Source organism: Canis lupus, chromosome 12 (assembly GCF_048164855.1).
Source record: "Canis lupus baileyi chromosome 12, mCanLup2.hap1, whole genome shotgun sequence".
Lineage (NCBI taxonomy): Eukaryota > Metazoa > Chordata > Mammalia > Carnivora > Canidae > Canis > Canis lupus.
The window spans coordinates 29,198,579-29,215,456 of record NC_132849.1 but is presented as its reverse complement, the minus strand read 5'-3'; the positions used below and the strand labels follow the sequence as shown (position 1 = coordinate 29,215,456).

General features: G+C 41.8%; 1 pseudogene; it reads left to right on the top strand.

Annotated features, from left to right (window-relative positions):
- The first annotated feature begins 2,982 nt into the window (after nt 1–2,982).
- Nucleotides 2,983–3,668, top strand: LOC140601409 (trafficking protein particle complex subunit 4 pseudogene; annotated as a pseudogene).
- Nucleotides 3,669–16,878: the final 13,210 nt, after the last annotated feature.

Here is a 16,878-nt window from a genome sequence, read left to right as displayed (position 1 = left end):
GCCTGCTTCTCCCTCTGCCTGTGTCTCTGCCTCTCTCTCTTTCTCTCTCTGTGACTATCATAAATAAATAAAAATAAAAAAAAATAAAAAATAAAAAGACCCTAAATTCAACTTGACCAAGTATTTGGGAGACTACAAAAACATAATAAAGAGGATATAAAAAACAGACATGGAAGAAATGACAATTTAAGAGAGGAAAAAATAAATTCTAGAAAATGAGTAACTGTCAATTTCACCAAGGTAAGTCAAAGTTTATTGTATTGAAACGAAGTCTGGGGATCCCTGGGTGGCGCAGCGGTTTAGCGCCTGCCTTTGGCCCAGGGTGCGATCCTGGAGACCCGGGATCGAATCCCACGTCAGGCTCCTGGTGCATGGAGCCTGCTTCTCCCTCTGCCTGTGTCTCTGCCTCTCTGTGTGTGTGTGTGACTATCATAAATAAATAAAACTTAAAAAAAAATTTTTAAATGAAGTTTGAAAAAAATAAATAATAAAAAATAAAAATAAAATAAAATGAAGTCTGAAGTGTTAACAGTGGTACCTCTGGGGAGTATAATGGAGGAAGAGAGGGCCTTGATTTTCCCACTTGTCTGCTGCTCATTCACTGGGCATTTATTCGTTTATAAAAATCATTTATTTTAAAGTTAACATGTTGCAGTTCCCAGATGCATAAACCATGCACACTCTTTGCCCTAATCATCTGCCTGAAAATAGTAAGACATTTTCAGGGGATCAGGCAGGTCTTTGGTTTACTTATTAAGCATTTGATTGTGTAAGATGGATACGACGCAGTGAAGTTCGTACATACACAGTGGTCCCCACTTTCCGAGAACTTAACCGCAGATGGAACCAGCAAACTGAAACCACCGATTTAAATGATGGGCTTTAAGAGTGTTATATGCATCTGTTTGGAGAAAAAAAACAAACAGACCTCATTCTTGGTCTCACTCACAATCCCCTTCCTGTCTTTTTCCCACCCACCCATCTACCCATCGCTACCTCAGCTTTGCTGGGTACTAATCTCATTGCTCTCGTGATTCGGGGAGCTGCCTATGTGGCGGGATGGGTGCCTCCTCTTCAGTGGATGTTTGAGTGGGCCCAGAACCCTCTCTGGAAACATGTTGGCATCCTCGAGGAAACTTCTGGCCTGTGTCCACATGCAAGGCTATAAACTACAGCATCGCTTATGGCCTTCCAGACCCTGCCTGCAGCCTGCATGGGAAGGAATTGCCTGGCAGAGATTGTGTTGCTTTGTTCCAAACACACAGCTGTTTTCCCCTACTATCCAGGTTCAAAGACATGATGTTGGTCTTGTGTCTCCCCAGAGACCCTGATGCAGAAGGCTGCGTGGTACTTGGATTCTCAGGCTGCTTTTCACTGGAGGCTCCCTGCTCTCCCTGGAACGTGGGCTTGGGAGGGTGCGGGAGCCCCTGAGGGAAGCTCCTCCCAATGTCCTGTGGTTGAGGGAAGAGGAATAGGCTGAAGTCAGACCTACAAAGGCCAGGCCCAGTGGGATAAGGGACGTCACCTGCCTATCCCTCATCACTGGGTCGGCAGGCCCTAGCCCAGATGCATCCCTCGAGACACCCGGATTTACAAAGCGGTCTTGGCGGTCATATGGGGCATGTTTGTGGGACTCAAGAAGGTATCTCACCAGAGAGATGAACAGTAACAGCAGCTGAGCACTTGCTGTATACCAGGTCTCAGGCCAACTGCCGGTCGGGGACGGGGGTGCTATCTTACAGGAGGCTTCAGAGGTGACGTGTCCTGCGTGAGGGAGTTAGGCTGCCCACTCAGGCCCACGGATTTTCGAGTATGCTGGCCCAGTATAGTTAGGGGCTGAAATTATAAAAGTGCCTATCGTATAATTTTTGTTGGTTTGGCAGCTGTGGGTGCTGTTTTTCCACCGTAACTACAATCCTGCTGGAAGTGCACAGCATGGGAAGGTATTACACAAGCACGCTTCAGCGTTTGCCCCTGGTGGCCACCGTGTGCCTCTTAGAGGCTGCCTGCGCAGCTTTAACAAAGCAACAAAACTGAAGAAAAGAATGTGTGTTGCTTTCTGGGTAAAATATTGTTTTTTGATTCCAGTTTGCTCATCTTTTATCCTTTTAGGATTGTAGCTTTTTAAAAATGCACCTGTGATTTATATTCTCTTTGAGGGTGAGGTGGAGTCCTGCATTTCTGGGCCTTCTTCTGTGTCTTGCACACACAGTGCTTCAAATGAAAATGCAGTGCAGGCGGGCTGGTGCCCTCACCAGGGTAGCAGAGGCCCATGCCGGGCTCAGAGTCAGTGGGTGACAAGGAAGGAGGTATTGACTGGGGAATCTGGAAGAGAAACAGGCAGAAGTAGAATGAGCCAGTTCTCATTAATGGGGTGCTCTTGGGGAGAGCATGGGCTCTACCCAGTGATTCAGAAGGGGTCTTGAGCCCTCAAATGAATTACATCCTTCATGCCTATCACTTGCAGCTCCTCTCTGGGGCAACCAACTCATCCAGACTTGCTTCTCCTGGCTTTAAAACCCCAAGTCTTGCACCCTGGAAAACCTTTCTGTGCCGGGCAAACAAGGACCAGCTGGCTATGGAGTTTCACAGCAAGATGATTCGAGAGCCTTGTGCTGACCTTGGGGGTGTGAATGTGGTGACCTGAGCTGCAGTTTCTTCTCTGGAACCCCGGGTTTTTTTTCAGTGACAGGATTTGGGAGCCTCCTGAATGCCATCGTCCTTCCTACCTGTGGGTGCTGTCGGCCCTGCATAGGCTTGGGGAGGTCCTTTCTGGCTAAACAATGCAGACAAAGAGGGTGCAGATGGTGCCCCTGCTCCTGGTGGCTGGGGTACAGGGACTGTCCTGAACCTCACGTGCTCCTCCTTTTTGATCTTGGGCCCGTGGCCATGAAACAGAGAGAATTTGGAGCTCTAGCCAGAATGGAGTTGGCCTCACACCTCCACTCCTTGATTCTAGAAAAATCAGTCTGGGCCGCCGCAATGGCGATTTTTAGTGTGTATGTGGTGAGCAAAGCTGGCGGCCTGATCCACCGGCTGGACAGCTACGCACCAAGGGCCGAGGCTGAGAAAACTTCCAGTCACCCTCTTGATCTGCTGCTCAAGCTGCACGACGAGCGTGTCCTAGCTGCCTTCGGCCAGCACGACAGCATCCGGGTGGGCCACAGTGCTGGCCATCAATGGCGTGGACGTGAACGGCAAGTTCACGGCTGATGGGAAAGAGGTGCTGGGGTACTTGAGCAATCCTGCCAATTACCCGGTGTCTATTCGATCTGGCCGACCTCGCCTCACCTCCAATGAGAAGCTTATGTTGGCCTCTATGTTCCACTCGCTGTTTGCAATCGGTTCCCAGCTGTCTCCAGAACAGGGCAGCTCAGGCACTGAGATGCTGGAGACCGACTCGTGCAAACTGCACTGCTTCCAGACACTGACAGGGATCAAGTTTGCGGTGCTGGCGAATCCTAGGCAAGCGGGAATAGATTCTCTTCTCCAAAAGATTTATGAGATCTACTCAGACTTTGCCCTCAAGAATCCATTCTACTCCCTCGAAATGCCCATCAGGTGTGAGCTGTTTGACCAGAACCTGGAGTTAGCCCTGGAGGTGGCAGAGAAGGCTGGAACTTTTGGGCCTGGATCATAGGCTGAGCCTGCAATGGATCCCCCACATTTTGGGATGTCCTGCAGCAGGGATCCTGTTGTATCCATTCCAATGGAGAGGCCCACAGCTTTGTTAGTGCCCTTGGAGATGGGAGGATGCTGAGCCTGATGACATGTACTGATCCCTGAGCCTTAATACATGCTCTCTGCACTCCTGTATTTCTTGTGGGCCTACTTCCCAACTCTGTACAGGTTTATTTATGGAGGCATTAGGCCCATAAATGCTAAATAAATAAACATTCCTTTTACCTGGAAAAAAAAAAAAAAGAAAGAAAAATCAGACTGAAACTTAGGCACATTGCATAGCACCTGTTCCCCACGTGATCATGTGTTTGTTAAGCACTGGACCTTTTCTCTATTGTCCAGTGAGAGCCATCTTTCCCATTCCCCAAGCTGTCCTGAAAGCTGGAAAGGCCCCTGAGAAAGCTGACTTTTGACAGTATCCCTTGCTAAGGGAGCCACAGTATTAGACAGGGTTCTCTAGGGAAAGAGAATCAATAGGATGAATATCTATGTATGTATTTATGATTACAGAAATGGGTTCACACGATGATGGAAGCAGGGAAGTCCCACAGTCTGCCATCTGCAAGCTGGAGAACCAGGAGAGCAGGTGGTGTGGTTCTGTCTGAGTCTGCAGGCATGGGGGTGGTGGGGTGATAGTGTAAGTCTGGTCTGAGTCTGAAAGCCTGAAAAACAGGAACAGTGATATCCAAGACAGAAGATGGATGTCCCAGCTCAAGCAGAGAGAATGGATTCATCCTGCATCCACCATCTTGTTCAATACAGATGGATGAAGCCCAACCCATGTAAGAGTGATCGTCTTTACTCAATCTGCCAGTTCAAATGCTGATCTCTTCCAGAGACAGCCTCCCAGACACACCCAGAGAGACTGTTTCACCAGCTCTGTGAGCACCCTTAGCCCCAGTAAGCTGACACATAAAACTAACCACCATAGCCATTCTGTATCCCTGGAAGCAAGAAACATCGACTGGAGAATAAAAAAGTTATCAGTGGACCTGCCTGAGTACAGTACATTCATACATACAAACACAACATTAATCTTTATTTTTTTACAGATTTTATTTATTTATTCATGAGAGACATAAGTAGAGACATAGGCAGAGGGAGAAGCAGACTCCATGCAGAGAGCTCAATGCGGGACTCGACCCCAGGACCCCAGGATCAGGCCCTGAGCCAAAGGCAGACACTCAACCGCTAAGCCACCCAGGCGTCCCCAACATTAATCTTTAAAACATTAATCGTAGTAAAAGCATTTGTAGCTTCAGTCCTCAATTTAAATCTTAAAAAGTATATAAAAATACTCTGTGCAGGAAGAGAAGTTGCCACCATTTAAATAAGCTTAAACATAAAAACCCCATCTGGATTACTCCAGGAATAACCCAAGTCCTTTTCTTTTTTTTTTTTTTTAATTTTTATTTATTTATGATAGTCACACAGAGAGAGAGCGAGCGAGAGAGGCAGAGACATAGGCAGAGGGAGAAGCAGGCTCCATGCACCGGGAGCCCGATGTGGGATTCGATCCCGGATCTCCAGGATCGCGCCCTGAGCCAAAGGCAGGCGCCAAACCGCTGCGCCACCCAGGGATCCCCTAACCCAAGTCCTTTTACAAAGAGCACAGCCTCTACTTCCCAAATAAAAAGACAAGATTAGGGTCAGAGATTTCACAGCCTCCTTGATAAAACAAAGTTAAAGACAATATCATTTAAAACCATGTATTGGGGATCTCTGGGTGGCTCAGCAGTTTAGTGCCTGCCTTTGGCCCAAGGCATGATCCTGGAGTCCCAGGATCAAGTCCCACATTGGGCTCCCTCCATGGAGCCTGCATCTCTCTCTCTCTCTCTCTCATAATAAATAAAAAATCTAAAACAACAACAACAACAAAAACATGTATTGATCGGATTTATGGGATATGGTTCAGGTTATGAAGTCATGGTGCCTGTTGAGAAATAATAGCCACCAGCTTCTCCCCTTCATGGGCCAGTAGGGTCAGAATGGGGAGATATAACAAAGTCATATTACAAGGTCACATTCTGATATACCTAGCCTCAGACTAACAGAAGTATATTTAGTGTGATGTTGGGTTTTGAGTAAGCCAAATCATTAAAGTTAATGTTCAGGGCAAGTAAAGTTAAAATTGGCCTCAGTATTGAGGGCAATTGCAAGGAGGTAAAGGGAAAGAGAACAGTCATATCCCAGGCATCTCAGATAGTTTTCAGTGTGTGGAACTAAAAACTATGCATTTATGTTTGTCGATTGGTGAACGGGGTCATGTATTTCCAATTTGGAAATTCAGGTATAGTGTCAAACCACTGAATAAGTGGGCCTTGCCAGCTCCATCCTCTCTTTCCAAACTGTTTATGTTCTCTTTTTTTTTTTTTTTTTTTTTATTTATTTATGATAGTCACAGAGAGAGAGAGAGAGAGGGAGAAGCAGGCTCCATGCACCGGGAGCCCGATGTGGGATTCGATCCCGGGTCTCCAGGATGGCGCCCTGGGCCAAAGGCAGGCGCTAAACCGCTGTGCCACCCAGGGATCCCAAACTGTTTATGTTCTGCTAGAGGAACTAACTAGTTGAGGAACAACTAGAGCCAACTCACCCATGTCATTAGGGTAAAAGGAATATGTCAGCCAGTAGAACTCAAGGAATCTGGCCTTCTCTGAGACCCCCACAAGAAAGAAGTGCAAACTGCACACGTGTAGTGCCTCCGGACCCAGATCTAAGGGCATCCAATCCAGACCCAAGACTCTCAGGCACAATCAACCAAACCACCATGTGGGCAGAGTGTGCCGTTTGCTGCTGTATGGCTCAAGACACTCCACACTGGCTTAACTTGTACCTCATGACCCTTTGCTTCCTTTGAAGTTTAAACCATCTTTCTTCTTCCTGCTATGATTCCTTCAGGGGCTGGTTTAAGGAATGTACAGTCAGAGTTCTTTCACTCCCCTCAGATCATGCTCTTAGCTGTCATCTGCTTCTCCTGTCCCCAACACTGGTCCCTTTTCTGGATTCACTGTGATCATGGCAGTGACAGTATATGCCAGATATCACCAGTTCTCTGTCTTCTGGATCCTGCCACCATGGGCTTAGTCTATTTTTAATCATATGCCTAACTCAGCACAGGACTCAAACTCTCTTTGAGACTCTGGTAATAACTTTTCCAAAACCTGTGGAGGAAAGCATAGACTTTACAGATGATGTTGAGGAGCCCAAGAAAAAGGTTAACCTCACACTTCAAAGCCAAAACAAATTGCCTACTGGATACATTTCTTTTTTCCCAAAATTGTTTCTCTTTTAAGACCTCATCCCTGACTCTCCTCCTTCTGGAATCCCTATCTTCACCCAGGAAAATGAAGTTCCTACTCTCTTATATAGAGTAGCTTTTCTCTCTTGGAGGCCGAGGTGCCCTGCCCTGGTTTACACCCAAGTGAGCTCCTCATAACACCTGCTCAACAAATGTGAGTCTGCCCTAGAGTCTCTAGAGTCTTCCCTGAAACATCACCTCCACCTCCACCACCACCATTTATTGAGTGCTTATTTTGTGTCAGATAGAAAACTCAGCATTTACAAATATTTTTCCAGTGATCTTATTATGAGTCAGTCAATACAACAACGGTACAACAAAGGTAATACAACACTTGAGTTCTGAGAATCTCTTGACAAGAGGCAGTGTTCACTCCACCATGATTCTCTACCTCAGGTGGGCCCTTCTTCTTCTTCTTTTTTTTTTTTTTTTAAGATTTTATTTATTTACTCATGAGAGACACAGAGACACAGAGGCAGAGACACAGGCAGAGGGAGAAGCAGGCTCCATGTAGGGAGCCTGATGCGGGACTTGATCTTGGGACCCCAGGATCATGCCCTGAGCCAAAGGCAGATGCTCAACCACTGAGCCACCCAGGGATCCCACAGGTGGGCCCTTCTTGCAGCTGCCAAGCAATTGATTTCCTCCCAGTGTATTCCTTATTGCATTCCCTCTAATTGTTGCCCCAGACCCTCACAAAGCTCTTAATCCGAGGCCAGATGGCCTCTGTGGTTTCTGCAAAATAGTTTCCTCGATGGGCCTTCTCTTCTGTAGACAGCTGTTTTGCTCCATGTTCTCATTGCCAAGGCCAACACTTCTTGAGTAGCAGCTGTTCTAAGCACATTTGGTGCATGACTGCATTATTTCATTAATCCTCTCTACAACGTGTGGACTAGGGTTATTCATATCCAGAGCCTCTGCCCTTGATTCTGTCTCTCCAGCTTTTAAACCCCACAGCACATTTGACTCCACCCCCTTCCATGGCCCCTTATCCACGCATGGGAGGAAGCCCTGCATTCCACTCCTGCAGGGCTTAGTCACTCTACCTGGAAGAGGGGCCAGCAAGACGGCATGCTGCTGGCACCCATGGTGTTAGGGCAGAGGGACCATCACCAGGAAATGACTTGAAAGCCTGATGAGAACACCACTTGGGATACATGTCCTACTAACTTCATAACCAGAGAATGAGACATTCTGGGGCCCTTCATTTAGAAGCACCAACAGGAACAAGGGCAGCAAGAGTCAGAGAAGAGAAATGGACCAGCTGAAGCTCCCTGGTCAGTGGTTTGTATACAGAAATTTCTATCATACAGATGAACAAATGAACAAAAACTGACCCTAAGACCTCGATTCTAAAAGATTTTAAGGAGTCCAGCACAAAATGAGCCATCTAATCTTTTTTTTTTTTTAAAGAAGTTTTTTTTTTTTTAATTTTTATTATTTATGATAGTCACACACAGAGAGAGAGAGAGAGGCGCAGAGACATAGGCAGAGGGAGAAGCAGGCTCCATGCACCAGGAGCCCGATATGGGATTCGATCCCGGGTCTCCAGGATCGCGCCCTGGGCCAAAGGCAGGCACTAAACCACTGCGCCACCCAGGGATCCCGAGCCATCTAATCTTAATGAGAGCAGCAGGGGGCTTGTTCTGGAACTTGCTGCTTTAACTCATAAGCTCTGGGGTCTGTGGGCTTCTGTGCAGGGCCACCGGTAACCACACACAGCCCAGGCTTGGCAGCGCCCCAGGAGGGGGTTTCCAAATGTGGTCCTTGGCTGTGTATTTGGTCTTTGTTGACTGTGGCCCAGGGCAGGTCAGACCATCTCTTTACCTACCTGACTCAATTTAAGCAGTTCTCTCAAGCGTCTTCAGGAACAAAAATGTTCAGAAGAGTGAAGGCTCACCTGTATGTGTATATCTTCACCAGGAATCATATAACCACAAACTCTTCTAAAAACAAAATGCCAGGCAGATACTGGGGCGCTTTGGCCAAGACCCAGATTTCCCGAGCACAGATGAGACTCAATTTAATTCCAGTGCCTTGATCTGGATTGGACTTGATAAAGACTGCTTACTGATGATGATATAATACAATTAAATATCATCACGTTAATACTTATTATAGACAGCTACCTCATGTTAATCTGTAGGGTGTGTTAATCTGCAGTAAATTGTTCCAGAATGTATAATATAAAAGGGGCTCATAGATTGTAGTCAAGAACACATGCCTAAGAAAAAAGCAAAATTCAAAGCAGTGTGCAGAGGATAAAAAAGGGAAAATAAGTGCATAGAACTACATCTCAAACAACAAAAAACTTTCTCCTTGATGAGCACACATGTCCAAAGGGCTGCAGGGGTGATGGGCAGCTGCTCTCAGAGGAAGAAGGAAGACTTTTCATTGCTGACTTTTGCGTCTTTTGAATTGTGAACCATTAGACTGCATTATCTTTTTTAGAAGATGAAGATACACATACTATAGCATTCACCCCTTTAAAATATACAATTCAGGGCAACCCGGTGGCTCAACGGTTTAGCGCTGCCTTCAGCACAGGGCTTGATCCTGGAGACCCAACATCAAGTCCCACGTTGGGCTCCCTGCATTGAGCCTGCTTCTCCCTTTGCCTGTGTCTCTGCCTCTTCCTCTCTCTGTGTCTCTCATGAATTAAATAAATAAAATCTTAAAAAAAAAAAACAAAATAAAATATACAATTCAATAGCTTTTAAATTCCTAAGGTTGCGCAATCATCACCACTACCTAATTCTAGAACATGTACATAATCCACAAAAATATCAGTACCTATTAGCAACCACTCCCCATTCCCTCTCTTCCAGCCCCTGACGACTAGGAATCTACTTTCTGTCTCTAGGTATTTCATATAAATGTGACCTCTTGAGACGGGCTTCTTTCACTTAGCATAAATTTTTCCAATTTCATCCCTGTTTTTTTTTTTTTTTTTTTTAAGATTTATCTATTCATGAGAGACACAGAGAGACAGGCAGGGAGCCTGGTGTGGGATTTGAAGCGGGGACTCCAGGATCATGCCCTGAGCTGAAGATAGATGCTCAACCACTGAGCCACCCAGGCGTCCCCAATTTCAAACTTGTTTTAGTAATAGACATTAGAACTTCACCCCTCTTTACGACTGAGTAATACTCCATTATATGGATATATCACATATATTTTATCAGTTAGTTGATGGACATTAGGGTTGTTTTGACCTTTTGGCTATTATAAATACTGTTGCTATCAACATTCATGTACAAGTTTTGGTGTAAATATGTTTTCACTTATTTTAGATATATATATAGGAATGAAAACACTAGGTCACATCGTCACTCTATAGTTTTGAAGAACTGTCAAACTCTTTTGTAAAGTGGCTGCATTCATTTTACATTTTCCACTGATTTACTGAGGAATCCTCTCCCTGTACCTCAACAACACTTGTGTTTATGTCTCTATTAATTGTCCTAGTGGATATGACATGACATTTCATTGTGGTTTTGACTTGCATTTATCTAATAATAATGATATTAAGAATCTTTTCATTTGTTTTTTGTATATCTTCTTGGGAGATATGTCTATTCAGATCCCTCCACCACTTTTTAAATTGGAATAATTACCTTTTTATTGTTAAGTTACAATAATTCTTTATATATTCTGGATGCTAGACACATTACATATTGAAATAATTTGTAAATGATTTTTGCAGATATTTTTCCCTTTCTGTGAGTTTGCTTTTTACTCTCTTGATAGTGTTCTTTGAAGCACTAAAGTCTTTAGTTTTTATGAAGTTAAATTTATCTATTTTTTTCTTTGGTTGCTTGTGCTTTTGGTGTCATATCTAAGAAATCATTGCCTAATTCAAGGTCAAAAGACTTATACTTATATTTGCTTCTAAAAGTTTTATAGTGGGATGCCTGGGTGGTTCAGCAGTTGAGCGTCTGCCTTTGGCTCAGGGCATGATCCCAGATTCCTGGGATTAAGTTTCCTATCGGGCTCTTTTCATGGAGTCTGTTTCTCTTCCCTCTGCCTCTCTGTGTCTCTCGTAAATAAATAAATAAATAAATAAATAAATAAATAAATAAATATTTTATAGTTTTAATCTTTACATTAGGTCTTTGATACGTTTGGAGGTAATTTTTGTGTATGGTCCAAGGATGAGGTGTAAATTCATTTTTCTCCATATGGATATCCAGTTGTCTCAGTATCATTTGTTAAAAAAGCTATTCTTTTCCCAATTGTGTTTTTTTTCCCCAATTGTTTTTGAATTCTTCTTGAATATCAACTGACCATGAATATATGGGTTTATTTCTAGACTATCAATTCAATTTCATTGATTGATACATCTAACCTTATGCTGGTACTACATAGTCTTGATTATGGTAGTTTTGTAGTAAGTTTTCAAATCAGCAAGTACAAATCCTTTACCCTTGTTCTTTTAAAGATTATCTTGGCTATTCTGAGTTCCTTATGTTTTCATTTGAATTTTAGGGTCAGCTTGTCCATTTCTCCAAAAAGTCAGCTGAACTTCAGTAGGGATTGTATTTAATCTGTAGGTGTCTTTTATCAGTTTAGAGAATGTCCATCTATTCCTAGTTTGTTGAATGTTTTTGTCATGAAAGGAAGTTGGATATTAACCAATGTTTTCTGTGTGTTTGAGAAGATCGTGTGGTTTTTGTCCTTTATTTATTATATTAATATAGTGTCTTATAGTGATAAGCTTATGTATACTTAACCAATCTTGCATTTCTGGGATAAATCTGACTTGGTCCTCTTTGGATAAATCCTTTTTATTTGTTGTTGGATTCAGTTTGCTAGTATTTTATTGAGGTCTTTTGCATTGGTATTCATAGAGGTATTGGTCTATATAGGTTTTTACAGATGTCTTGCCTGATTTTGGTATCAAAGTAGTATTGGTGTTAGAATGATTTGGGCAGTGTTCTTACATCTTTCATCTTTTGGAGTAGTTTGTCAAGGACTTGCATCATTTCTTCTTTAAACATATGGTGGAACTCACCAGTAAAGCCATCTGGTCTTGAGTTTTTTCTTGTGGGAAATTTTTTGATTTCTAATTCAATCTCTCTACTTGAGATAGACAATATAAGTTGATATTCTAAAACCAGTTTTGGTAGTTTATGTCTTTCTAGGAATTAGCCCATTGCATCTATGTTATCTAATTTGATGATGTAGATTTGTTCACAGTATTTCCTTACACTTGATTTTGTTTCTCTTTTTTTTTTTTTTTTTTTTATTTTGTTTCTTTAGGATTGGTAGTAATGTCCTTTCTTTTATTCCTGATGTAGTAATTTGAGTACTCTTTTTTTTTTTTTCTTTTTTCTCTCTTTTTTTCTTGGTCGATACAGATAAGGTTTGTCAGTTTTCATGATCTTTTCAAAGAACTAACTTTTGTTTCTATGATTTTCTTTATTGATTTCCTAACCTTTCTTTCTTTTCTCTCTTTTCTTTTTTTTTTTCTTTAATCTTTATTGTTTCCTTCCTTCTGCTTGCTTTGGGTTTGATTTTCTTTTTTTAAGCTTCTTACAGAAGATTACTGATTTGGAAGTTTCTTTGTTTTTTTTTTTTTGTTTTTTGTTTTTTGTTTTTTAATATAAGTGTCACAGGTACTAATTTACCTCTAGGCACTGCTTTTGCTGCATCCCGTAAGTTTTGGTATGCTTTGACTCTCATTTATCTCAAAGTAGTTTGCATTTCTCCTCATTATTTCTTTTTTTGACACATTGGTTATTTTCAAGTGTCTTGTTTAATTTTCCTATTTTGTGAAGTTTCCAGATTTCCTTCTGTTATTGATTTCATGTTTCATTCTATTATGAGCAGTGAAGATACCTTAGTGATTTCAATCCTTGTAAATTTACTGAGATGTTTTATGATCTCACATATGATCCATCCTGGAGAATGTTTCCTGTGTACTAGAGAAGACTGTATGCTCAGTTGTTGTTGTTGGGTGGAGTTTTCTATAGATGTCTGCTAGATCTAGTTGGTTTATTGTGTTGTTCAAGCATTCTGTTTCCTTGCTGGTCAACTGCCTAGTTGTTCTATTATTAAAAGTGAGTTATTGAAGACTCCAACTGTAATTGATGAATTGTCTATTTTTCCATTTCTGCCAGTTTTTGCCTCAGTATTTTGGGGCTATATTGTTAGGTGCATATATGTTTATATTGTTAGGTGCATATTATATTTATATCTTCTTGAAAGATTGACCTTTTTTATCATTATAAACTGTCCTTTTTGTCTCTATTAATAATTCTTATCCTAGAGCCTATTTTATCTGATATTCAAATAGCCATTCAGCTCTCTTTTGATTACTGTTTGCATGATATCTTTTTTCCATTCTTTACTTTCAACCTCTTTGTGTCTTTCTTTTTTTTTTTTTTTCTTTGTGTCTTTCAACTTAGGTTGTGTCTCTTGTAGATAGCATACAGTTGGATCATGTTATTTTTTAAATCTGGCCTGCCATTCTCTATCAGTTGAAATGCTTGCTCAAGTTATAGGGTTTACTACTACTATTTTGCTATTTGTTCTGTATATGTCTTATGTCTATCTTGTTCCTTTATGCCTCCATTATTATCTTCTTTAGTGTATCCTTAGAATTCATGGGTGAATTTCTTGGGTGTGTTGTGTAATGTTTTTTACAAAACTTAAGTTTACAACATTGGGGCACCTGGGTGGTTCAGTCAGTTGAGTATCCAATTCTTGGTTTCAGCTCAGGTCATGATCTCATGGTTGTGGGACTGAGCCCCATGTGGGGCTCTGTGCTCAGCATGGAGTCTGCTAAAGTTTCTCTCTCCCTTTCCTTCTGCCCCACACCCATTCACACATTCACTCCTTCCCTCTCTTTCATAAATAAATAAATAAATAAATAAATAAATAAATAAATAAATATTTTAAAAGAAGTTTACAATGTTATTTCTTCAACTCTTTTTTCCCCCCTTTCTCTTTTTCTGATCTTTCTGGGACTCCCCATTATGTGTATTTTAATATGCTTAACGGTGTCCCACATGTCTCTCAAGCTCTGCTTATTTTTTTTCATTTTTTTCTTTCTGTTTTTTTAGCATGGATAATCTCAATTGACCTCCCTCAAATTTGCTGATTCTGATTCTTTTTTGCACCAAGTCATATCTGCTGCTGAGCCCTTTTAGTAAATTTTTCATTTCACTTAACTGTACTTTTCAACACCAGAATCTTTTTATTCTTTTTTATATTTCCATCTCTTTATTGATATTCTCTGTTAAGTGAGACATAATTCTCATGTTTTCATTTAGTTCTTTAGACATGGCTCCTTTTAGCTCTTTGAAGTACGTTTAAGATTTTGTCTAGTAAGTCCTGCGCCTGAGTTTCCTCAGGGACAGTTTCTATTGATTTCCATTGATTACTTTTGTTTTCCTTTGTATGGATCATACTTTTAAATTTCTTTGCATGTCCTACAATTTTTTTAATCAAACAAGAGACATTTTAAATAATACAAGATGACAATTCTGGAAATCATTTTCTCCCTTCCACTCCCCAGGATTTGTTACTCTTTGTCCAGTGACTTTACTTTTTTTTTTTTTTTTTAAGATTTTATTTATTTATTCATGAGAGACACAGAGAAAGAGAGAGAGGCAGAGACACAGGCAGAGAGAGAAGCAGGCTCCATGCAGGGAGCCTGACATGGGACTGGATCCCGGGTCTCCAGGATCATGCCCTGGGCTGAAGACAGCGCAAACCGCTGAGCGCCCCAGCTGCCCTCCAGTGACTTTTCTGATGTAACTCTGTAAAGTCTGTAGTCTTAGTATTGTATAGGTACTAAGGTTTCTGGCTTCGTTAGCTTAATGGTCCGCTAAGGATTGGACAGAGATTTCCTTAAAGGTCTAGAACCAGTAAGTCTCCCAGTCTTTGCTGAGGGTTCTGTAAGCAAGTCAGCCAAACAGTTGACAATTCTACTCTGGCCTCTGCTTGTGCTGAGTACCAAGATAGCCAGAGGTGAGAGGTTAGTGCCCTCTTGATTTTTTTCTGAGTATACACACAGCTCTGTTTATATGCAAAGTATTACTCATCCTCATGGCCTTTGAGATTCCCCCAGAATATGTCAGAGCTTTTCAGAACCCCCTAGGCACATCCCATTTCCCAGTTTTTACTTTAAATTTTTGGATTAGTTTATTGTTTGCCTCAACTGTTATCCCTGGCCTCAAGTATCTGTGAAGTTAAACAATTGCCTCTAAATGTTTTTAACAAATGCACTAGAGGAAATGGCTTTTCACACTGAGCAAACTTCAAGTCAGATTAAATGACAGATTTTCAAGTGGGGTCTTCCAGAGAACCACCAGATTGGTTTTTTCCATGATTGGAAGCAGTTGGTTTTCAATGCTACTATGTAGTTAGAGAGAGGGTGATGGGCATGGGGAGAGTTAAAATGCCACAAAGCTCACTGTTCTTAGTGAAATACAACTGCTTTGCTTGAATAAACATTCTCTGGATGACTGCAAGCCTTTGGTTAATTTCCAGAGTTCTGAAAAAGCTGATTCTAACTTTTTTTTTTTTTTAAATCAGTTTTATTATTGCTTTATAAGAGAATAGAATTTTCAAAGGTCCTTACTGCAGGATTTTTGCTGATGCCACCAGATTGCATTATCTCTTCAAACACTATAAATGAAATTTAAAATTAAAAAGGCCTTAAACAGGATGCCTGGTCCATATGAACAAACTCTGTGAGTTTCAGTGTCAAGTGACCCATATACCTTTTCTGACCAACATCTTTGGCTACTCTCTTGACCTCTAGTACCTCCGCAGTAGTATGCTTATGTCCCCTCTCACCTGTCTGAATGCTCATCGAGTAGCACCAAGCTGGAGTGATGCCTCCACTCAACTGTAAGTTATCAAATCTCACATATAATAAAATCCTCTGAGAATTTAATGTAGAAGAGTTCACTACACATTCACACACTAGACATTCAAGAAAATTTCACAAAGAGCCCTTTTCATTTAGAGGGGAACTGTCCTAATTGTTAGCAGGCTTGGAAATTTCCATACACTGTGGGCTGCAATGTTAATGCTGCAGGATTATGGTGGTGTGGGATAATGATGCTCATTCTTAGGGAGCTGGGTACTGAGGAGGCCTTTAGGGTTCGCCTTCTAATTCCTAGTCCACATCTCTCAATTATTTCACTACTTTGATGCACATGTACTATATCAATCCATATAGCATTGTGCAAGGGCAGCCTTGAGGCAACCTCAAGCTCTCCTTGTTAAGGATGCCTTCTCAACCCCTGCCAAGCATTCTTTCTTTGAGAAAATTCAGCCTGCCAAAAGGCTTATTAATTAATTCTGTTTCATATCAATTTTAATCAATTCATGTGAACTGTATCACCTATACATGTATTTTTTTTTTTTTTTTTAGATTTTATTTTTTTATTCATGAGAGACACAGAGAGAGAGACAGAAGCAGATTCCCTGCGGGGAGCCAAGGGTGGAGCTCGATCCCAGGACCCTGGGATCACACCCTGAGCCGAAGGCAGAGGTTCAACCACTGACCCACCCCAGGCATCCCACCTATACATAGTTTTATGGAACAAAATAAAACCTACTGAGGTTTCTATTCAGTATAACCAGGTCTTGGGGCAGGTGGCTGGTTTAGTCAGTAGAGCATGTGACTCTTGTATCTTGGGGTCCTGAGTTCAAACCCCATGTTAAGGGCTTACTTAAAAAAAAAAAAAAAGATAACCAGGTCCCTCGCTAGCTCTGAAGAAAGAAATGTGGCAGTAAGCTGTACCACATTCTTAGGGTTCAAGTCATAGTTTCTAGCAGGTGTATTCTTCAGTGTAGTATTTCAAACCTACATGAAAATGAACCTAGGCTCAACATTTGTCAACCGGTGGCCCATCTTTTGTATCACCCTTGTATTGATG